Source organism: Cherax quadricarinatus, chromosome 71 (genome assembly GCF_038502225.1).
Source record: "Cherax quadricarinatus isolate ZL_2023a chromosome 71, ASM3850222v1, whole genome shotgun sequence".
Lineage (NCBI taxonomy): Eukaryota > Metazoa > Arthropoda > Malacostraca > Decapoda > Parastacidae > Cherax > Cherax quadricarinatus.
The window spans coordinates 22,384,370-22,409,877 of record NC_091362.1 but is presented as its reverse complement, the minus strand read 5'-3'; the positions used below and the strand labels follow the sequence as shown (position 1 = coordinate 22,409,877).

Here is a 25,508-nt window from a genome sequence, read left to right as displayed (position 1 = left end):
TTGAAAGTTTGCTGGTTTACACTCTGCCATCTCGTTTTTATTGATTAATATAACCTTACGCTAAAATAACGAAAATAGTACCTGTATATTTTCTAGGGAACTTTCAGATATTGATGTTAGGAACCGCCCAAGAATATGAACGAAGTAAAATGAGGGTAGGCTGCCAAACTGGTGTTTGAGGGATACAGATTACCGCTGCAACCTCACAAAATAATGAGCGAGCAAGTTACGCATTATCTAGTGGAAGTGACTGAACAACGTAATCACAGGAAAAACTGATAACCATTAACAAGCTGCTCACATTAACGCTCGAGATACATTCTCTCAGAGCGGGAATACTACTGTATACTGTTGGCCCCTTTTGAAGGCAGTCGAAATTGCAGATCTGGAGACTATACTGAAAGCCTTTATTGTCACAAATTCACTCAATCACCTGAATTACTGGGAATACTCCAGTCCTTTGACGTGTACTGCTATGAACGCAACCGAGAAAGATGCATCATAATATACATCTGTAACATTATGGAGGGACTGGTCCCAAACCTGTACATAAGGGACGCAAAGGGCTTCACAGACAGTGCAAAATACCCCATAGTGTAAAGCAGAGGTGCGGTAAACTCAATAAATGTATGGGAACCAAGACTTCAACATCATCCCTTCATACATAAGGGAAACGATTAACAGGCTTCTAGCTATCTACCAGAGTGAACTTACAAGTGCCTAAGTCAGTTCTCCTGATCAGCCGGGGTGTGCCAGTAACCGCCCCTCCCCCGAAACTATCTAAAGGTAATCTATGACTTATGGTTAACTGGATTGTTAGGTAAGACACATATGCAACAGTTTGGTATCTTTATTTTGAAACGTTTCGCCTACACAGTAGGCTTCTTCAGTCGAGTACAGAAAAGTTGATAGAAGCAGAAGAGACTAGAAGACGATGTAATCAGTCCATCACCCTTAAAGTATTTGAGGTGGTCAGTCCCTCAGTCTGGAGAAGAGCATTGTTCCATAGTATGAAACAATATGGAGATGAAGTGACAGGATGGAGCCTTATATAGCGCCAAGAGGTGAGACGTAGGTCACTAGAAGAGGTAAGAACTCAGATGTTGGGAGGTCAGGTCCCTCTCAAATCCAGCCGTTCTCACTAGTAGAGGTTGTCGAAGTTGATTGCAGGTCTGTACCAAGATACCATTTTAATGTTCATGGTTAACTGGAGTTGCTTCCGGAAGCCATCGCCCCGTGGATCGGTCCCAGACCAGGCCTCCTGGTTGCTGGCCTGATCGATCTAGCTGTTAGTGCCCACTGCCCGCAAACCAACGTATGCACCACAAGTCTGTCGATTTCCCTCTTGAAGACAGCTAGGGGCTTGTTGGTAGTATCCCCTTATGCATGAAAGAGAGGAGTGTTGAAGAGTCATGGTCTCCTAACACCTACTGAGTTCTCTTTCAGTATGCTCATCTCTCCTCTGCTGTATGCTCTAAGGAGTACAGTTCTAGGGGACTTGAGCTCCCAGTAATTCAGATACTTGACAGTTTATATGAACTGCGAAGGGTCTGTACATTTTCCATCTCGTTAACGTCGTCTGCCTTAATTAAAGGGAATCGTTAATACACAAACAATATTCCAGCCGTGAAAAAAGAGTTTTCTGAAGTGTCATCATTGGCTTGGCATCTCTTGTTTAGAAGATTCTACACTGTCAATGGTCAGGTTATATATGCATCCAACACTTCAGTTTTTGTCGCTTCCGGTAGTCATATAATAGTAATTATAATTACTATTATATGTAATTACATCTCAGACCGGCATCCATTTAGAAAGCACTTGCAAATATTACTGATATTACTACATATTATATTTCTTAATAGTAACTAAATTCATTTAAAGAATGGTAACAAGACATATTTGACAAAAGGAAGTAGCGTTGAGGCTCTGAGACATTTACAGTTTTGAGAGATACTCGAGGGCAGTTGTGGTGGTGGTAGTGACTTCCTGGTCCTTGTGGAGTCCTTTTCTCCAATCTACCTACCTAGAGTCTAGCTGGAGGGTATTCCGGGGATCAACGCCCCCGCGGCCCGGTCCACGACCAGGCCTCCCAGTGGATCTGGGCCTGATCAACGAGGCTGTTACTGCTGGCCGCACGCAATCCAACGTATGAACCACAGCCCGGCTGATCCGGCACTGACTTTAGGTATCTGTCCAGCTCCCTCTTGAAGACAGCCAGGGGTCTACTGGTAATGCCCCTTATTGCTGGTGGGAGGCTGTTGAACAGTCTTGGGCCCCGGACACTTATTGCGTTTTCTCTTAAGTGTACCAGTAACGCCCCTACTTTTCACTGGGGGCACGTTGCATCGCCTGCCAAGTCTTTTGCTTTCGTATGGAGTGATTTCTGTGTGCATATTAGGGGCCAGTCCCTCCAGAATCTTCTACAATCTAATACAATACTTTTAGCATAGCACTTGCATCCGTCACAATACCACATACAAACTCGGTAATTAGAAAAACGACAAACATTACGTTATCACACTAAGCGTCACGATTGAATATTCGGAAGTAACATTGATAAAAACATTTTCAACAAATCACCATCAACGAGCGAATAACAAATACCAATACTGTGGCTGGAGAAATACAAAATTACAATCCACAAACTTTAAATAAAAACTGACGATGCTTCCATGTCATGGACCATTATCGAAATGGAATAAAAAAAAAAGGCGAGATAGCCAGGTCAAACATGATACTGGTAAACAATACTAAATGACAAGGGTAAGGTCTAATTGCCATGGAAGGAGCTTAGTGGCTTAACACTACTAAGATAACAGTGACCAAGAGCTATACTTCAACATCGTCCTCACTAGAGGGCATCTTCCGACCTTCACCTCGCATCTAACACTAGGAAGAGGGTTGGAAAAAATAATGTCATGACCACTTCCTCCACTCGGTCCAACTTAACGAAAACAACAGATACCCACTACCCCCACAGCCTGAACAACACATACCCACTACCCCCACACAGCCTGAACACATACCCACTACCCTCAGCCTGAATAACACATACCCACTACCCCCACAGCCTGAACACATACCCAGTACCCTCACACAGCCTGAACACATACCTACTACCCACACAGCCTGAACAACACATACCCACTACCCCCACACAGCCTGAACACATACCCACTACCCTCACACAGCCTGAACACATACCCACTACCCTCACACAGCCTGAACACATACCCACTACCCACACAGCCTGAACAACACATACCCACTACCCCACAGCCTGACAACACATGCCCACTACCCCCACACAGCCTGATGGGAATGTCACTTTCAGTTACCACGGCAATAAGTTGGTGTACACATTAAGGCAGGACACAACTTGTGTGTACACTACTACTACTTAAGAACATAAGAACATAAGAACGAAGGAACACTGCAGAAGGCCTACTGGCCCATGCGAGGCAGGTCCAAGTCCCTACCGGCTTAAGCCAATGCACCCAACCTAGTCAGGTCAGGTCACATTGACTCAAGGGAGGAACACGGCAACCGACCTGGTAGCACAAGCTATCAGGTCTAACTCACACCCACCCACATCTACTCATGTATTTATCCAACCTATTTTTAAAGCTACACAACGTTCTGGCCTCTATAACGGTACTTGGGAGTTTGTTCCACTCATCCACAACTCTATTACCAAACCAGTACTTTCCTATATCCCTCCTGAATCTGAATTTTTCCAACTTAAAACCATTGCTGCGAGTCCTGTCTAGGCTAGATATTATCAGCACACTATTTACATCCCCTTTATTTATTCCTGTCTTCCACTTATAAACCTCAATCATATCCCCCCTAATTCTACGTCTTTCTAGAGAGTGCAGTTTCAGGGCCCTTAGTCTATCCTCATAGGGAAGGTTTCTGATACATGGGATCATCTTTGTCATCCTCCTTTGTACATTTTCCAGAGAATTTATATCCATTCTGTAATACGGTGACCAAAACTGTGCAGCATAATCTAAATGAGGCCTAACCAAGGATGTATAGAGTTGAAGAACAACCTGAGGACTCCTATTATTTATGCTTCTTGATATGAAGCCAAGGATTCTATTAGCTTTATTGCGAACACTTATGCACTGTTGTCTTGGTTTCAGATTACTGCTAACCAGAACTCCTAAATCTTTTTCGCAATCCGTAATATTAAGATCTACATTATTTAGTTTATATGTGGCATGGTTATTGTCCTGTCCAACATTTAGAACTTTGCATTTGTCTATATTAAACTGCATCTGCCACTTCTCCGACCACTGCATCAGTCTATTCAAATCTTCCTGGAGTGCTCGAATGTCCTCGTCAGAATGAATTCGACGGCCTATTTTGGTGTCATCGGCAAACTTGCCGATGTCGCTCTTTATGCCCTCATCTATGTCGTTTATGTAGATTGTGAACAGCAGGGGGCCCAACACTGACCCCTGTGGAACACCGCTCGTGACGCTTCCCCACTCTGATTTCTCCCCATTTATGCAAACTCTCTGCTGCCTATTTGTCAACCATGCCTCTATCCAGGAAAAAATTTCTCCTCCTATTCCATGTGCTTTAATTTTCCTCAATAGTCTCTGATGTGGGACCCTGTCAAAAGCCTTACTGAAGTCCATATACACAATATCATATTCGTTACCATGATCTACCTCCTCAAATACCTTAGTGAAAAAAGTTAATAAATTCGTAAGGCAGGAACGTCCCTTTGTAAAACCATGCTGAGATTCGTTGATTAATTTATGCTTTTCAAGGTGGCTACGAACTGCCTCGGCAATTATTGATTCCATAAATTTTCCCACTATGGAGGTTAGGCTTATTGGTCTATAGTTCGAAGCTAAGGACCTGTCACCTGTTTTGAAAATAGGTATCACATTTGCCATTTTCCACTTATCTGGCACCATGCCAGTTTGTAGTGATATGTTGAAAAGATTAGCCAAAGGTGTGCTAAGCTCCTCTTTACATTCCTTTAGAACCCTTGCATACAGTTCATCAGGGCCTGGGGATTTGTTAGGTTTTAATTTATCTATTTGCCTAAGGACCATGTCACTTGTGACCCTAATAGTGCACAGTTTATTATCGTCCTGTTCTACATAATTTATCATTACTGGAATATCACTGGTATCCTCCTGTGTAAAAACTGAGAGGAAGTATGTGTTAAAAATTCTACACATTTCCTTATCACTGTCAGTGAGCTGACCCGAGGAACTTTTGAGTGGGCCTATCTTGTCCCTGATCTTACTTCTGTATACCTGAAAGAATCCTTTTGGGTTAGTCTTCGATTCTCTTGCAACTTTAACCTCATAATCTCTTTTTGCTTTTCTAATTCCCTTTTTTATTTCTCTCTTTAACTGAATATATCGATTTCTTAATTGCCCCTCTCCTCTTTTGATTTGCCTATATATGCCTCTCTTTTGACCAATCAGATATTTTAATCTATTGTTCATCCATTTAGGATCATTTTTGTTTGATCTGATTTCCCTATTTGGAACATAATTTGACTGAGCAGCTAGAACTATGCCCTGGAAAGCATCATATCGGCAACCATCACCACCTACCTGACCCCTAGTCAGGTCATTCCAGTTCAGCCCACCTAAGTAATTTTTCAGTCCTATGAAATCAGCCAAGCGAAAGTCAGGGACGGAGACTTGATTGCCATTATTAGGGGAATTCCATGATATGTTAAAACTGAGTGATTTGTGATCACTCTCCCCAAGCTCATCATTAACCTCAAGATCATTAATTAGTGTTTCCCTACTGGCAAGAACCAAGTCAAGGAGGTTATTTCCCCTAGTTGGCTCTGTCACAAACTGTTTTAAAAAACAATCCTGGATCGTATCAAGAAAGTCACCCGACTCTAAATTTCCTGTCAAATTGCTCCAGTCAATCTGTCTATAGTTGAAATCTCCCATTAGCACAACATTTTCGTATGTAGATGCCTTACGAATTTCGTCCCATAGAAGTTTACTGCACTCCCTATCAAGATTTGGGGCCCTGTAAATCACACCCAAAATTAGTTTTTCTCGGCCCTCGAGAAGCTGTAACCAAACAGATTCAGTGGCTGACGCTTCTAATTTAATATCTTGTCTAACACAACAATTTAAATTGTCTCTGACATACATCGCTACTCCACCACCTTTCCTGTTGACCCTGTCAGTGTGGAATAATTTATAGCCTTGTATGTGACATTCAGATGGCATCTCTCTATCTTTCAGATTGAGCCAGGTCTCTGTTATAGCAATAATATCTATGTTTCCTGCACTTGCAATTAATCTTAGCTCATCTATCTTATTTCTAACACTCCTGCTATTAGTATAGTAAACCTTAAGGGAGCTAGTCCCTTGCTGCCCTCTGCTGTCCCCCTTTGTTTTCTGACCTGTTCTATTGTCTTTATTTATAACTTCATGCTGAATGCCTTTTATACATTTACTGTTTCCAACCCTAGTGTTGCAACCTGCTTGTTTCCCACACACACCCATACCTTAGTACACACAATAGTTTTATGTATACATAAATACTGGTGGAGTCTGGAGCTGATGAACTGTAGAAACTAATAAATGTGATTTATTCAGTACTGATGAACACTTTAGGTCTGCACCGACGCATACATCATTTTAACAGTCATTTTATATTAATGATACACTTCCGAATTCCCTGCACACTTTCAGTATTAATTCTTGCATTAAAAACAAATGTTTCTCGCACTAGTGATGATTTGCAGCAATAACAAGTTTCAATTAGATTTTCACCGCACTATTACGATTCACTACTAAGTGTATTTTGAGTTTTCTTTAAGAAATAAGACTTGCGTGTGGAGAGACGCATGGAGACGAGAGACGTACCTATCCTTCCCTCACCACCAGCACTCAGCTACTGAATGAACACATGTGCCAGTTTTACCTAACACCGCCCTCCCTCACACCAGTTAACATCTTATGTGATCTCTCGCCCCACAAGCATCATATTTCCATAATCACATATATCATTTCCATCAGAAAAAAACATTCAAGGTGGCAGGTCTTACGACACAATTTATATTAATCAAGTCTGGTAACTGAAGACCCCACCACAACTGTATATAAATGAATATGGCAACTGTGAGCTGGCCAGGAAAGGAGAAGGGTTGGGGTAAGGAAGGAGGGTGAGCTACCAAAGACATGATCAGCAGTTCTAATGTCAAGAAATACACGGAAATTTTTCATTATTTGTTTCCCAGAATTAGGCAAGGTGATGCATAGTTCCCATTACCGATATCTGAGTCAAAAAGAGAAGTCACTTTGTGTGTATATGTGAAGAATGAAGGAGGAAGAGGAAGGCTGGCAGGGACACGAAAAAACTGTCACCCTAGCGCCGCCGTCTTAAGAACTGCTGCTCCCTCAACCATCACTTCCCCACCATCCACATACAAGTAACGTATAAACCATGTTATTGTAATTTCAGTACTTAGTGTACCTTTACATACAATAACTACTAGGCGCTTTGCTATATTAGTGTAAAGTTATACCAACTCCAATCCAATATAACCTAGTACAATAGATACATGTAAAAAAAATTGTTATCCTTTGTGTAAAGTTTTCGAGTTATGAGCAAATGAAAGTAACCATGTTTAATGGTGCAAAATTTCAACTGTATAGATATGAGAAAAATAAAAACCTTAGACGAGCACAGAATATACGGCGCAGAACAAAAGAAACGGGTAGAGAATTAAGACTAATAATGTCGAATGTTGTCCTCTAGAAACACAAAGCAAATAAATGCAAAAGAGACCAGAAAAATGACACTAGATATGGGGACTTGTAAAACAAGAGAAAGCGCCAATAATGGTATTAGACTAATAATTAATACTCGCGTCTGAAATACTGCTCTGTGCCCACAAAGCCCCGTTCAATAATAATCCTATTTCTACAAGTACATGTACAAGGTATATAGCCGTGCCTAGAGAGAGCTGGACAGATACCTAAAGTCAGTGCCGGATCAGCCGGGCTGTGGCTCGTACGTTGGACTGCGTGCGGCCAGCAGTAACAGCCTAGTTGATCAGGCCCTGATCCATCGGGAGGCCTGGTCATGGACCGGGCCGCGGGGGCGTTGATCCCCGGAATAACCTCCAGGTAACCAGGTAGCTGACATCAATGACATACTATATAGAGACCCTTGTTATGCTGAACATTTCGGGCAAATTAGGTAAATTTTGTCCCAGGATGCGACCCACACCAGTCGACTAACACCCAAATACCTATTTTATTGATAGGTGAACATGGACAGCAGTGCCTTAAGGAAACACGTCGTACCGGGAATCAACCCCTGGACCTAAGTGTGAGAACTGAGTGGGCTAGCAACCAAGCTAAGGGAGAAATAACATAGCTAATTTGCGCCGAGATTGTTTATTGCCAGCATAATTAATGAACCATTTATATTACTGGGAATACCTAAAGTACTTAAAATGTACCCTATGAAGCACAGAAAAGATACCTGATTATATACACCTCGAAGATATTGGAATGTCAGGTCCAGGTCCCGAATTTACACACTGGCATAACTTACTGGAGTGATTAGAGTATAAAATAAATCTCGAGAAAAGCAGGAACACCATAGGCACATTAAAAGAACAAGTGTGTGAACATACGTGGCCCAGGACAATTAAACTTGCTACCGGCAGATATTTGAAGTATTGTCAACACCAACGTCGAAGTCTTGAATCAGATCTCAGGCATGTAATAGGGTTGGGAGAGAGGGGAGGCGGAATCAATATTTAATGAAGTGCCACCAGTCTTCTACTGTCATCAACTCATCTGCAGGTAGTAGGCTGGCAGAAGACTACTACTACTACTACTAGGAAATATAACCGAGGCTATAAGAGTATAAACGGAAGCCTGTTGAACGTTATATACTGAAAAGTAGATAAATGGTTCAGAGAACCGACAGGATGATGAATCGGACAATATGCAACACTAATTCATCACACTGTCAGAAACGCTGACCTTGTCATGTCTCATTAATATTTAAGATAGTGGGTAAATCTTACACATTTCTGTTTGCATTCAACATACGCTTTACTTTCTCATGTCTTAACAGTTCTTATATATGTTATATTTCCTTTCCAATTCAGAAGGCCTGAATGTAAGGTGGACGATGATCTTAAAATCAGGGAGAGAACCTCAGCACCAGCAGAGTACGTGTCTTGGTGAGACTCCAGGATGCACCAGAACGTCTCACGGGAAGTGTTTCCGCTGGGTATAAGTGTTACCATCGGAAGTACAAAATTAATTAACAAGACCATTAACAACTTTTCCCCCTGTTTTTGTCTTTCTCGCGCGCGCGCGCACACGTATACGCACCAGCCAACCCACCCACACCGTCTCCCAGAAGATAGCACCACATACTGAGAAAGGGAAAAAAGTAGGAATGGTGCTGATGATAAAAAAAAAGACTAAGAAATAAAAAAAAAAGCAAACTGTGTGGAATTCAAGACTAATAAGCGGAGGTTCCAAGATAACCGATACACCCCCCCCCCTCCACCACCCAACATCATAAGGACAAGGACGGAGTAAGTGGAAAACAAATCAACAATGAGAGACGTTGAACATGGACACAGTAAGCAAGACTGACATAAAGCTATTGTTTATATTTCAATTGCAGAGAAATTGAAAGGGAAAAGAAAGACCCGTATGGTGAAAAAAAAACAGCAAAGTTAATGTTTAAGTCAGCAGGGAAAAAGTTTGGCAAGTTTTAGCAATTGGAGGAAACTAAAAGAACGAGAGGTAGAGATGAAGTGTTAAAAAGGCTAGGCTTAAATTAATACAGAAATCACAAGATGCAAGTGACTATAATCAAAGTAAGGCTTTAATGTCTAGTAGAAATTGACTGGTGAGAAATGTGAGAGGGAAGAAAGCCAAATTACAAGAGGAAACTATGAAGCTAGGATCAGTTTCCCAAGAGACGTACACCGGGAACGAGAAATGGAAGGCAAGGCAGACCAAGAGATGTAAAAATTGGAATTAGCGCTATGAAGCCAACGAAAGATTATACCCACCATGAAAAGAAATACCTATGCTTCAATCAGGGCTGTAGGGAGACTAAGAAAGAAGAAAGGAGAGCATAGGAAGAACATAGAGGACAGAAGAAAACAGGGAAGCAAACATAACAGCTAGGAAAGACTGAATCGGTATGAAGGAATCACAAAACATAAAAATGACATTAAAAAAACGAAAACAATCAATACTGTTTCATAACTATATGGTGGAAGACCAAGTAATGAAAGTGAAAGAAATAGGAGCACTCGTGATAGATCAGTATGCCAGGAATTAAAATTAGGGGAGATATTTAGATGAACAAAAAACTGGATGAAGGAAGGAGGAATAGGGAGAAGGAGGAGGGTAGGAAAGGAGAGATGGCTGCGGGAGAGCAGAGGAGGCAGCAGCAGCAGCGGCAGGGTTACAGGGATACAGGTGGTGCCATGAACACCATACGTGGTAAGGCGAGTCACTTTCACCTTGTTGTTTCCACTGTGTGTTCTCTCACTATACTCTAAAACTGCTATCTTAACCACGCATTGTTGCATTTATTTGTAAATGCTTCCAGTGATCATCGTCCCCGCTGCCCGCTCTCATAAAGTCTAAATTAAAAGGAATAAGAACTATTAAGAAGCATTCAGTAAATTGCGTACTAAATATAGGCATACGTTTGTAAGAATTACCTACCATCGTACATGCTTATAATATAGAAAAAAAAAAAAAGGACCAACAATCTTGCCAGAGTGCAAAACTTTTAACAAACTCCAATTTCACACCGAAATAACAGGAAGGCCTTATGTTTCTGAGTGAATGCTAACTACCACCCTCATCACGTACTTCAACCTCCTTCACCATATTTAATCTCAACTTTTCTTAACAGATGAGGATGTGATCAGCCGCCTAGGCTGGGCTTGCTTTCATCCAGCTGTAGGATGCACGCCTAACAACTAGGCTGATTAATTTTGGTTAAACCAATGAGAGATGTTTCCTCTTAAGACAGTATACCCGTTACTTGTTCACGTCACCCATTAAGTTACTGTTCACAACAGTGTTTAGCCTGACCGTAACGTTGATATCACAGCATTTGTTTTATCCCCCTAGGTGTGAGAGACAGTGCCTACGAATGGGTTGATTATCAAACCTCTTCCACCCGCTTCATCACGCATTCTCAGAAAAACGTGTCACTTAAGACGGCCTATACAACATGTGAAAAACAACGCCTGCAACTTTGATCATACAGGCTCCCTTCGGCGACGCCTGTATGATCAAGGAGCCGCCGATGGAAGAATGTACGTTAAGAAACATCAACATTAACAAAGTAATGTACAGGGTCACTTCTCACCTCCCACATACAAAGTTATCAATGCCACCTCCAGTTTGACGCTCCACGTGCCCTTATTATCATGTCCATCTCCACTGGATACACACACACACACACACAGTCTAATCGACATGTGCCAATGACAAAATGGTAACACATGCGCGCGCGCGCGCGCATGCACTTACTAAACGAGTACTTTCCTATGTTTTACACCCGCGTTAATCTAGCTTAAATTCATCGAATTCATAATGGAGGGGGAGCCTAAAAAACAACCAGACATGTCTATGGTGATATCTGTTTAGATTGAGGTACTTTTAAATGAGCTTTTAACTGTTTCTCACTGTGACGATCCTGAATAAATGATATAATTGGCTTGCAATTACCTTGCAAGAAACAACTGGGTGTTCTAGACGGTGGTTTGTAATAATACACACGAGAAAGGAATAATCATCGGCCCTTTGTTGGGTGAGGACAGAGCACCCGCTGGCTTATTGGTGGTACAATGTGGTGTGTGTAGGCGTTTATAGTGGCCAGTTGTTGAGTGCCCTCCCACCCTTCCCTGTTTAGGTGAGAGGGCAGCAGGACTGAAGGCGATCTATACTGGGTATATTCTGATGCATCTTCTCCCTCATATCCCAACACTCACCCACCAACACCACTGGTAGTCTCACCCTGTGGGGAGGTGTCAGTAACGAAGCTTAAAGAAAACACTTTCTTGAAAATGGTATAAAATACCGAGAAGTATATTGCTGAAATGTTTCGTCTATGCGGTAGGCGTCATCAGTTTAATACAGGGGAGAATGTATTATAGACAGCAGTAGTGGCCTGGTAAAGGTGATGTAATCAATCTGCAAGCGTCTTAATCATCCACTTTTTCCTTGCTGGAAGACTGACTGGTAAGGAGCAACATCTTCGTGGAACTACTCCATTCCCAGAACACTCTCAGGGGACCTTTTGGTAGAGACGTGTTTCCTCCACTTGTCACTCTCTCCAACACCCCTCCCACTACTGTTCCATCACCACCACTATTGTTTCTGCTGCTCTTCCACCGTCTCCTACACTGCTGCTGCTCTTCCACAGTCTCCTACACTGCTGCTCTTCCACCATCAAGAGCGCTTTGTTTATTATTATCCTTGAATTCATCCTATTAGCGGTAGCACAAAGCATTACTGAGCTCACCTCTTGGCTAGTTAAAACCTTATTACGTAATTCAATCACTGCAGAATTTTTCACACTGATTTAATTGCTACAAAAACCGACAGGATATCAGGTTAAATAGTAAAGCGGTGTATGCAGGAATATGGTGAAAGACTGAAGGCAGACGGCCCTCCTGTTGACGACCTGGTAGGTAATCCCATGATATGTTGTCACTTTTTCACAGCTGGCCAACTTGGCAGTAATATTTCAAGATAGTAGCACAATGAAGGGAATACGAGGGAGTGAAGTAGTCGGAAGAGAGAGGAGGAGGGTACTGAGATGAGATGTTCCTATTGATCGTAAAGCCCCTATCGACCGCTGAATGTTCCAACATCCCCCTCCCTCCCTCGCCAAACTTTCCTACCGTAGAGTGGACTAGCTCCGTATCTACTAACGTCAGTTAAAGGCGATTTATGATATGTTCCTCGCACAGTGAGAGCGATCACGAAGAGGTTGGACACACTCCATTCTATAGACAGATCTAAGAGCTTGATCGGCTAACTGGACACATCTCCCGCATACTCCTCTTAGGAAATAATTCTGAAGAGCGTTAGGAACGTGTATAACAACATGTACTCTTACAAGACAGATGTGATAGAATAATCTGTTAAATAATCCCATATTTATTTGTGGATAAATAAGTTTATTACAGGTTTATGTAACTCAACATAACCTAATTTACCCGTGACCTGTTTCGAGAGTTTTTCTACTCTCGTGGCCCGACCTGCAGATAGACCTCCAGAAATTAACTCAGCCTAAGTTAAAGTAAAGAAATAATATACGAGTGAATACAAAGCGTTAAGATATTGATGTTAAACACCAGGTAGGTAGATAAAGTCAAAAGTTGAAGAAAAATGAAATTTGTTTTTGTGAGAGAGTGAGGAAGGCAGGATCTCAGTGTTATTTAATCTTTTAAGGATGACACCACAAGGAACCTAAGCAGTGTCTTATTTTCAATGGCTTTCCCCATAATGCGACTCAAGTTTACCAACACCTATTTACTGATAGAACAGGGGCGACTGGCGAAATAAGGAATACTTGCTTCATTGGGGTAGAACAATTGATTTTCCTCTACAGGCTTTACCACTGCTCTACAAGTCACCGCCGATAATTTAGAATGAGGAGACTTACAGAGCAGTTGGGTCGCTGTAAGAATCCCGGGAGTAGCATACAACTCCAGTATATGCTGGAGTGAGCACCACCAAGTATTAAAGGAAGATGGAGGCAAGTGAGAACACTACCTGCAACCCCAGGTAATCCCCCCACACAGGAAAATTCAGTAGTCACAAGGGGTCCCCACGATGGTGGTAAACACACTTCCTGAGCGCTCCAAGACTACCAACCATCTAACATGGGGTCAATTCATCACATCAGTTACATAGGTTAATGCTTTATAAAATCATCGCCCCTGCGCTTCGCTCTCAAACAATATAGAATAAGAAATATTAAGAAACACGGGAAAATAAAGATAAGAGTATACTGAATATAAAAAATTGTATGATTTAACTATCTTACGTGTTCGTGAGTCGGAAAGAAATGATCAGTAATCCCGCCTGAGTGTAAAACGTTTCACTGTATAAACCTTGGTAATAGATACCAACGAATTGGTTTCAAAAGACACTTGAGCAAACACTAGGACATATTAGAAAACGTTTCTGTCACCATGTGTCACTCACACCCACTCTCAGCTTATATATATAGTCTCACTTTAACTTGTGTTAGAAGTGATCAAGGTCCCAGGAGTCCATGACCGAAACGTTGTCTAACATGTCCTAGTGTTTGTTCACATGTCTTTTAAAACCAAAACGTTTAGGAAGTTTCTTGAGCCAGCAACTTGTACTAAAGTGGTACGCTGATGATAGAAGCAGCAGCAGGATGGCACTCCCACCATTCTTCACCAAGGACGAGTGTCAACATTACCAGCTCGGTGGAAGAAAGCAACACAGGCTCCACCACAACAAGGCTACTTCCTCAGGCGGGAACATCACTCACAAACTGCTTCAGTAATTCCGGCTTGCTAAAAAATTCTTCCATCATGACTATTATATATTAAAACTCTTTCTATTTCCTCCCAAATACATTTATCTTTAGTTCTCCGTATACTCGCTAATCGTGAGCTTGATGCATACATGTGGTATTCCAGTGTTATGTTCTAATGTCTTATACAATACTACAGTGTAGCCATGACTGGGGCATCCTGTATCAAATCCTGCAACAGGGGGAGGGGGAGGTCTCTTAATGCTATTGAGGGGCTCTTGACCCAAAGGACAGCAGGAGATATTCTCTCCTTTATTAAAGAACAAAAAGGAACAATACCGTGACTGGAATACACAAATAACCGGCACTAGAAGAAAGCTTATGACGGCGCTTCGGTCCGACTTGGACCATTAACTAGTCACAGTAACACACGAAGATGAAGGAGCCAGTTTATATACAAGAGGACGGGACGTGATTACCCCACACTAGTCGCTGTATGACCTGTACGGGTTCACCTCTTCCCCATGACTATAATAATAGTGAAGTTAACCCTACACGAGTCATGCAGCTCTCTTAAGACTTACCTAGCCTCTTCTATGGTATTCCAGTATTATATCTCCTGTCTACATGTATGTATGAATATTTCTGTAGGTGTAATAAGATGGTAACTCAGAGAGAGAGAGCACAGTAATGACAACATGGCCACTGTGACTACTGTCAGATGTTGCTGCCAGAAATGCTATTCATTGTATGACCTTTTTCATTATTGCATATACTGTAAATACATTCACTGCAAATATATATATATATATCTGAATCATACTGAATAAAAAATAATATATGCCACTTTATATTAAAAAAAAAAGTGATGGTGTTTGGTATAAGGTAAACCACGTTCAGAAGGTAACTGGATGACTTTGTATGTAATGTGGTGCAGCAGTGTGCTGGTGTCTGGAGAAAGTGACAACACACCTGTCAGTGCTGGTGTCTGGAGAAAGTGACAACACACCTGTCAGTGCTGGTGTCTGGAGAAAGTGACAACACACCTGTCAGTGCTGGTGTCTGGTGATCTTCGACTGAGAGTCGAAGATCAAAATGAATTTTTTATGAGAGAGCCACAAAATTTGATTAACACAAGCCTATCCGATGTTATCCTGACGCCAAATGACTTCGAACAGGCGATAAATGACATGCCCATGCACTCTGCCCCAGGGCCAGACTCTTGGAACTCTGTGTTCATCAAGAACTGCAAGAAGCCCCTATCACGAGCCTTTTCCATCCTATGGAGAGGGAGCATGGACACGGGGGTCGTCCCTCAGTTACTAAAAACAACAGACATAGCCCCACTCCACAAAGGGGGCAGTAAAGCAACAGCAAAGAACTACAGACCAATAGCACTAACATCCCATATCATAAAAATCTTTGAAAGGGTCCTAAGAAGCAAGATCACCACCCATCTAGAAACCCATCAGTTACACAACCCAGGGCAACATGAGTTTAGAACAGGTCGCTCCTGTCTGTCTCAACTACTGGATCACTACGACAAGGTCCTAAATGCACTAGAAGACAAAAAGAATGCAGATGTAATATATACAGACTTTGCAAAAGCCTTCGACAAGTGTGACCATGGCGTAATAGCGCACAAAATGCGCGCTAAAGGAATAACAGGAAAAGTCGGTCGATGGATCTATAATTTCCTCACTAACAGAACACAGAGAGTAGTCGTCAACAGAGTAAAGTCCGAGGCAGCTACGGTGAAAAGCTCTGTTCCACAAGGCACAGTACTAGCTCCCATCTTGTTCCTCATCCTCATATCCGACATAGACAAGGATGTCAGCCACAGCACCGTGTCTTCCTTTGCAGATGACACCCGAATCTGCATGACAGTGTCTTCCATTGCAGACACTGCAAGGCTCCAGGCGGACATCAACCAAATCTTTCAGTGGGCTGCAGAAAACAATATGAAGTTCAACGATGAGAAATTTCAATTACTCAGATATGGTAAACATGAGGAAATTAAATCTTCATCAGAGTACAAAACAAATTCTGGCCACAAAATAGAGCGAAACACCAACGTCAAAGACCTGGGAGTGATTATGTCGGAGGATCTCGCCTTCAAGGACCATAACATTGTATCAATCGCATCTGCTAGAAAAATGACAGGATGGATAATGAGAACCTTCAAAACTAGGGAGGCCAAGCCCATGATGACACTCTTCAGGTCACTTGTTCTATCTAGGCTGGAATATTGCTGCACTCTAACAGCACCTTTCAAGGCAGGTGAAATTGCCGACCTAGAAAATGTACAGAGAACTTTCACGGCGCGCATAACGGAGATAAAACACCTCAATTACTGGGAGCGCTTGAGGTTTCTAAACCTGTATTCCCTGGAACGCAGGAGGGAGAGATACATGATTATATACACCTGGAAAATCCTAGAGGGACTAGTACCGAACTTGCACACGAAAATCACTCACTACGAAAGCAAAAGACTTGGCAGACGATGCACCATCCCCCCAATGAAAAGCAGGGGTGTCACTAGCACGTTAAGAGACCATACAATAAGTGTCAGGGGCCCGAGACTGTTCAACTGCCTCCCAGCACACCTAAGGGGGATTACCAACAGACCCCTGGCAGTCTTCAAGCTGGCACTGGACAAGCACCTAAAGTCAGTTCCTGATCAGCCGGGCTGTGGCTCGTACGTTGGTTTGCGTGCAGCCAGCAGCAACAGCCTGGTTGATCAGGCGCTGATCCACCAGGAGGCCTGGTCACAGACCGGGCCGCGGGGGCGTTGACCCCCGAAACTCTCTCCAGGTAAACTCCAGGTAAACACCTGTCAGTGCTGGTGTCTGGAGAAAGTGACAACACACCTGTCAGTGCTGGTGTCTGGAGAAAGTGACAACACACCTGTCAGTGCTGGTGTCTGGAGAAAGTGACACTCAACACACCTGTCAGTGCTGGTGTCTGGAGAAAGTGACACTCAACACACCTGTCAGTGCTGGTGTCTGGAGAAAGTGACACTCAACACACCTGTCAGTGCTGGTGTCTGGAGAAAGTGACACTCAACACACCTGTCAGTGCTGGTGTCTGGAGAAAGTGACAACACACCTGTCAGTGCTGGTGTCTGGAGAAAGTGACACTCACCACACCTGTCAGTGCTGGTGTCTGGAGAAAGTGACACTCACCACACCTGTCAGTGCTGGTGTCTGGAGAAAGTGACAACACACCTGTCAGTGCTGGTGTCTGGAGAAAGTGACACTCACCACACCTGTCAGTGCTGGTGTCTGGAGAAAGTGACACTCACCACACCTGTCAGTGCTGGTGTCTGGAGAAAGTGACACTCACCACACCTGTCAGTGCTGGTGTCTGGAGAAAGTGACAACACACCTGTCAGTGCTGGTGTCTGGAGAAAGTGACACTCACCACACCTGTCAGTGCTGGTGTCTGGAGAAAGTGACACTCACCACACCTGTCAGTGCTGATGTCTGGAGAAAGTGACAACACACCTGTCAGTGCTGGTGTCTGGAGAAAGTGACACTCACCACACCTGTCAGTGCTGGTGTCTGGAGAAAGTGACACTCACCACACCTGTCAGTGCTGGTGTCTGGAGAAAGTGACACTCACCACACCTGTCAGTGCTGGTGTCTGGAGAAAGTGACACTCACCACACCTGTCAGTGCTGGTGTCTGGAGAAAGTGACACTCGCCACACTTGTTCATACTTTTCACTGCCACCCCTCCCCGCCTCCCCAACACGCAGTGCCAGGTGTACAGCAGTTGGCACACCTGTTACACCTGCCACCACTACACACTGGTAACTCTGAGTTTATATTCTGATATTTCATGCACATCTTTACTTCCTTACATCATAAGAATAATTTATTATGCCGTGTGCTCTCACATATATAAGTGACAAGCACTTTACTGTCAAAGTGGCTGAAAATGGAATAATCTGGCTGAAAAGTGGCGGAGACAAAGTCAATAAACAGCTTCAAGAGTAGGTATGATCAGGCTTAAGATTCCAGAAATCAATAATACTGATCACAGTCGTCTAGGCGGCGTAGTTAGCAGTCTCGACCCCCCCCCCCACAAACACAACTAGGCGAGTACAACTGACTGACAAAACAAGACAATCTTGAAAGAGTAGAAAGGACTATCAAAACTGGTACTAAAGCTGAAGAGAACGAACTATGCTAAAGCAATGTGAAAGCTATGTTTTAAATCAACGGAGGAGAGAAAAATAAGATATGTGATCACAACTTACAAATACTGAACCAAAGGATAGAGTATACCACTTACAAATATTGAAGGATACAGGAGGATACCACTTACAAATATTGAAGGATACAGGAGGATACCACTTACAAATATTGAAGGATACAGGAGGATACCACTTACAAATACTGTAAGATAGAGGATACCTCTTACAAATACTGAAGGATAAAGACTTAATTAAGGCTTGGCCAGGGAGCCTGCCTATAAATGTTGCTAGGAAATTTATACCACACAAGTAATACTGTTGACAGACAGAGAGAGGGTAGACAAGGACAGACTTTACCCGGGATGTAACAATAACAAGGAGATATGACTGCCAACAGCACACAGTACCAAATGAAGCACCGTGATATTACAAAATATTTTTCAGCTAGAGGATGGTAATGAAATGGAACGAACTAAAACAACAACAGCTTCAAAACTGATAAAAATCTGGAAATTTCATGTCATTTGGTTTAAGTGGCAGGACCAAGAGTTGCAGCTTATTCCCTACTCAACTCAAATAGGCTTTTACAATTAAATGTATCTCACGCACGCACACGCACACATACACGCACGCACACAGCGCAGGAAATACGGTGTTCGTCACAGCAGGTCGTATTACTAACACAAACTATGAGGGGGGGAGGGGGTCAGGCAGCAAGCCTCAGCACCACCACAGAGAGCACCAACACTAGGTAAAGATAGAGGCGCACGAAAGACACTATTAGAAGAGAGCGAGAGAGCGAGAGAGAGCGAGAGAGCGAGAGAGAGAGAGAGAGAGAGAGAGAGAGAGAGAGAGAGAGAGAGAGAGAGAGAGAGAGAGAGAGAGAGAGAGAGAGAGAGAGAAAGAGAGAGAAAGAGAGAGAGAGAGAGAGAGAGAGAGAGAGAGAGAGAGAGAGAGAGAGAGAGAGAATCACTCCATCTGAGATCATATATACCCAGGATGACTCGAGTATGGAACACATTCGTACAGCATAATGATGTCAACGAGATAAAGTCAGTTGATCAAATGAAAATGCTGGCCCACAGATGGCTCCAATTTCATCCTGTTCCCTACTTGTACGTCTCATAACAATAAAAATGCTTTCAAATGAGCTGATGTAGGTAACAGCTCTTAGCTTGCCAATAAAGTTAGGAATCCTTAACCTGTAAATAGCTTGTCAATAACGCTAGGGATCCTTAACCTAACCTTGTGAAAGAGAGAGAGAGAGAGAGAGAGAGAGAGAGAGAGAGAGAGAGAGAGAGAGAGAGAGAGAGAGAGAGAGAGAGACAGAGAGAGAGAGACAGAGAGAGAGAGACAGACAGACAGACAGACACAGACATACCAGGCGAGAAAGAGGAAGAAGACGCAGACAGGAAACGAGGGAAGGCTAGGGAGGGGCCAAGGACCGGTTGGATGGTGTAATGTGTCTAGCTAGTGCTGGTGGTAATACCTCGCCCTGGTGACACTACTTACTGACTCACCCTCCTTCCTCACTCTGGTGACACTACTTACTGACTCACCCTCCTTCCTCACTCTGGTGACACTACTTACCGACTCACCCTCCTTCCTCACTCTGGTGACACTACTTACTGACTCGCCCTCCTTCCTCACTCTGGTGACACTACTTACTGACTCGCCCTCCTTCCTCACTCTGGTGACACTACTTACTGACTCGCCCTCCTTCCTCACTCTGGTGACACTACTTACTGACTCGCCCTCCTTCCTCACTCTGGTGACACTACTTACTGACTCGCCCTCCTTCCTCACTCTGGTAACACTACTTACCGACTCACCCTCCTTCCTCACTCTGGTGACACTACTTACTGACTCACCCTCCTTCCTCGCCCTGGTGACACTACTTACTGACTCACCCTCCTTCCTCACTCTGGTGACACTACTTACCGACTCACCCTCCTTCCTCACTCTGGTGACACTACTTACCGACTCACCCTCCTTCCTCACTCTGGTGACACTACTTACTGACTCACCCTCCTTCCTCACTCTGGTGACACTACTTACTGACTCACCCTCCTTCCTCACTCTGGTGACACTACTTACCGACTCGCCCTCCTTCCTCACTCTGGTGACACTACTTACTGACTCACCCTCCTTCCTCACTCTGGTGACACTACTTACTGACTCACCCTCCTTCCTCACTCTGGTGACACTACTTACTGACTCACCCTCTTTCCTCACTCTGGTGACACTACTTACTGACTCACCCTCCTTCCTCACTCTGGTGACACTACTTACTGACTCTCTCTCCTCACCCTGCAACCTTCTAACTACTGTCCTTCCACAACATTGCTTCCTTTACTGATTTTAAAGACTAATACTTAGTTGCTTTAATAAAAGATATTACAAGAATCAAAATATAAGCAAGTCTCTGACTTTTTAGGGTTATCCTAGTAGGTAATTTACACTATATACATAATAATTGTACTTATGTGTACCTATGCCTAAATAAACTTAACGCTTCTTGAAACCTGCTCACCACAGGTCAAGAATATTTCTATCCTTAATGTAAGGATTAAAATAAACCCAAAGCATATACATACTAAGATATGCATTCACAAGTATACATACACTGGTGCTCTCAGTGCACATACTAAGATGATATACACACAGTGACCTTCTGCCACAAGGCAACAGTCATTCTACACCAGCAGTTTTCTTTAGCAATCTCCAACGTCAATTTCTGGACATTTTATGTTTGTAGATTTTTTTAATTTAAGGTTAAGGCCGTTACATAATTCTATAAATATAAATTTAGCAATAAATAAATAAAAACAAAAATACGCGCGCAACATTGCTGGAATGGCGGTGTCTTGGTGCAAGTGTACGAGCGACATTAAAACCTGCACCTTTATGACACCTTTTTATGATGTTAGGTAAATGGACACAGACGAAAATAATGTGACATTTTATTGTGACAACGTTTCGCTCTCCAGGAGCTTTCTCAAGCCACTTTATAACGACAGGTACCACCAAAAATACCGCGACCGGTAACGTTCTTTGTATACACGTATAAACATGTTAAAAGAGGTAAATCCCCAGTACCTCAGTTTTCCAGCAAACTGATAAGAAGGGAAGAGAGATGCAGAGAGAGAAAGGAATAATCAGTATATACAGGATAAAGTGAGGGTGTCAACCTGAGAGAGCAGCACGTGGTTGACGACCCACACCACTATCAGCGACAGTCGTCCTAACAACCACATCACACAAACAACCGCACTTAGAAAATATAACGTCAGCTTCATCATGGTGTGCAGCATCACCATGCAGCTTCATCATGGTGTGCAGCATCACCATGCAGCCTCATCATGGTGTGCAGCATCACCATGCAGCTTCATCATGGTGTGCAGCATCACCATGCAGCCTCATCATGGTGTGCAGCATCACCATGCAGCTTCATCATGGTGTGCAGCATCACCATGCAGCCTCATCATGGTGTGCAGCATCACCATGCAGCCTCATCATGGTGTGCAGCATCACCATGCAGCCTCATCATGGTGTGCAGCATCACCATGCAGCTTCATCATGGTGTGCAGCATCACCATGCAGCTTCATCATGGTGTGCAGCATCACCATGCAACCTCATCATGGTGTGCAGCATCACCATGCAGCTTCATCATGGTGTGCAGCATCACCATGCAGCTTCATCATGGTGTGCAGCATCACCATGCAGCCTCATCATGGTGTGCAGCATCACCATGCAGCCTCATCATGGTGTGCAGCATCACCATGCAGCCTCATCATGGTGTGCAGCATCACCATGCAGCCTCATCATGGTGTGCAGCATCACCATGCAGCCTCATCATGGTGTGCAGCATCACCATGCAGCCTCATCATGGTGTGCAGCATCACCATGCAGCCTCATCATGGTGTGCAGCATCACCATGCAGCCTCATCATGGTGTGCAGCATCACCATGCAGCCTCATCATGGTGTGCAGCATCACCATGCAGCCTCATCATGGTGTGCAGAATCACCATGCAGCCTCATCATGGTGTGCAGCATCACCATGCAGCCTCATCATGGTGTGCAGCATCACCATGCAGCCTCATGGTGTGCAGCATCACCATGAAGCCTCATCATGGTGTGCAGCATCACCATGCAGCCTCATCATGGTGTGCAGCATCACCATGCAGCCTCATCATGGTGTGCAGCATCACCATGCAGCCTCATCATGGTGTGCAGCATCACCATGCAGCCTCATGGTGTGCAGCATCACCATGCAGCCTCTTCAGGGTGTGCATCACCACCATGCAGCCTCATCATGGTGTGCAGCATCACCATGCAGCCTCATGGTGTGCAGCATCACCATGCAGCCTCATCATGGTGTCCAGCATCACCATGCAGCCTCATCATGGTGTGCAGCATCACCATGCAGCCTCATCAGGGTTACCTGGAGGTTATTCCGGGGATCAACGCCCCCGCGGCCCGGTCCATGACCAGGCCTCCCGATCGATCAGGGCCTGATCAACTAGGCTGTTACTGCTGGCCGCACGCAGTCCAACGTACGAGCCACAGCCCGGCTGATCCGGTATTGACTTTAGGTATCTGTCCAGCTCTCTCTTGAAGGCAGCCAGGGGTTTATTGGCAATTCCCCTAATGCTTGATGGGAGGCTGTTGAACAGTCTTGGGCCCCGGACACTTATGGTGTTTTCCCTTAGTGTACCAATGGCGCCCCTACTTTTTATTGGGGGCATTTTGCATCGCCTGCCCAGTCTTTTACTTTCGTAGGGAGTGATTTCTGTGTGCAGATTTGGGACCATTCCTTCCAGAATTTTCCAAGTGTAGATTATGATATATCTCTCCCTCCTGCGTTCCAACGAGTACAAGTCAAGTGCTTCCAAGCGTTCCCAGTAGTTAAGGTGCTTGACAGAACTTATACGTGCAGTAAAGGATCTCTGTACACTCTCTTGATCTGCGATTTCACCTGCTTTGTATGGAGATGTTAATGTACAGCAGTATTCCAGCCTAGAGAGAACAAGTGATTTGAAAAGGATCATTATTGGCTTGGCATCTCTCGTGTGCAGCATCACCATGCAGCCTCATCATGGTGTGCAGCATCACCATGCAGCCTCATCATGGTGTGCTGCATCACCATGCAGCCTCATCATGGTGTGCTGCATCACCATGCAGCCTCATCATGGTGTGCTGCATCACCATGCAGCCTCATCATGGTGTGCTGCATCACCATGCAGCCTCATCATGGTGTGCTGCATCACCATGCAGCCTCATCATGGTGTGCAGCATCACCATGCAGCCTCATCATGGTGTGCAGCATCACCATGCAGCTTCATCATGGTGTGCAGCATCACCATGCAGCCTCATCATGGTGTGCTGCATCACCATGCAGCCTCATCATGGTGTGCAGCATCACCATGCAGCCTCATCATGGTGTGCAGCATCACCATGCAGCCTCATCATGGTGTGCAGCATCACCATGCAGCCTCATCATGGTGTGCAGCATCACCATGCAGCCTCATCATGGTGTGCAGCATCACCATGCAGCCTCATCATGGTGTGCAGCATCACCATGCAGCCTCATCATGGTGTGCAGCATCACCATGCAGCCTCATCATGGTGTGCAGCATCACCATGCAGCTTCATCATGGTGTGCAGCATCACCATGCAGCCTCATCATGGTGTGCAGCATCACCATGCAGCCTCATCATGGTGTGCAGCATCACCATGCAGCCTCATCATGGTGTGCAGCATCACCATGCAGCATCATGGTGTGCAGCATCACCATGCAGCCTCATCATATATGTTTATCATATATATATTATACAAAAGAATTTATACTGAATGTATATTATACTATGACATTCCTCATATATAATAGTTAAGCCAATTCCTTAGATCAAGGGTACTGATCAGTACCCTCCATCTCCTTACCAGGACAGAAAGTGCAAAGGTTTGCAACTAGACTAGTCCTGGAGCTAAGGGAAATGGCTGGTGAGAAGACACTAGCGTCTAGTTTCCCCGCCAATAACTGGGTCGTCAAGGAGGAAGTAAACTCACCCACACTAACCACCCAGTTTACCCGAGGCTTGTAAATACTCTGGGAATATGTACTCACTGGGCGGTATTTACGGGGGTCGAAGCTCAGCTCCTGCCTTCAGGGCCAAATTATACCTACTGGTAAAACTGTGCATGGTGTTCGCCTCAGCCACCTCTCATACTCTGCTCCACTAACTTGTAGATAAACGGTTCAGAGAACCGGTAAGTTGACAAGTTAGACATGTGTGTAATACTTGGGTAGTTTTATTGTGGAAACTTTTCGCTACACAGTAGGCTTCTTCAGTCAAATATAGAGGCAGTAGGTGCAGTAGTGAAATAATGATGTAATCAGTCCATCAACCTACTGGACTGATTACATCTTAATTTCACTATTTAACCTGCTGCCTCTGTATTTGACTGAAGAAGCCTATAATGTAGGCGAAACATTTCAACAATAAAGATACCTAACTGTTACACGTGTATCTTCATCATCATTCAACATTTCTGTATCATGATGTCTTGCCTGGTCCTCCTTTCATCAAGTGTTGTTGAGTTACTTTTCAACTAACATCTGTGCCCTCTTGTTCCTATTTCCCACCTTAGAAACATTCTGTTCATGTTTACCTTGTCTATTCCTCTCAGTATTTTGTACGACACTAGCGTCGAGGCCACAACTGATTTGGCATGTGAAGTAAACCCGGGATCCAACAAGACGTGTCGAAT

General features: G+C 44.0%; 1 protein-coding gene across 6 annotated transcripts in view; it reads right to left on the bottom strand.

Annotated features, from left to right (window-relative positions):
* LOC128700381 (rhotekin-like) overlaps positions 1 to 25,508 on the bottom strand; it is a 102,602-nt gene that overhangs the window by 25,590 nt on the left and 51,504 nt on the right. Inside the window, exon 1 of one of the 6 annotated variants that reach the window (XM_070100140.1) lies at positions 6,873 to 6,892. The exons of the other annotated variants lie outside the window; for them this stretch is intronic. The gene's annotated coding sequence lies outside the window, so the exon portion shown is untranslated. Of the gene's footprint in view, positions 1 to 6,872; positions 6,893 to 25,508 lie in introns of those variants that run through there. 6 annotated transcript variants of the gene reach the window in all.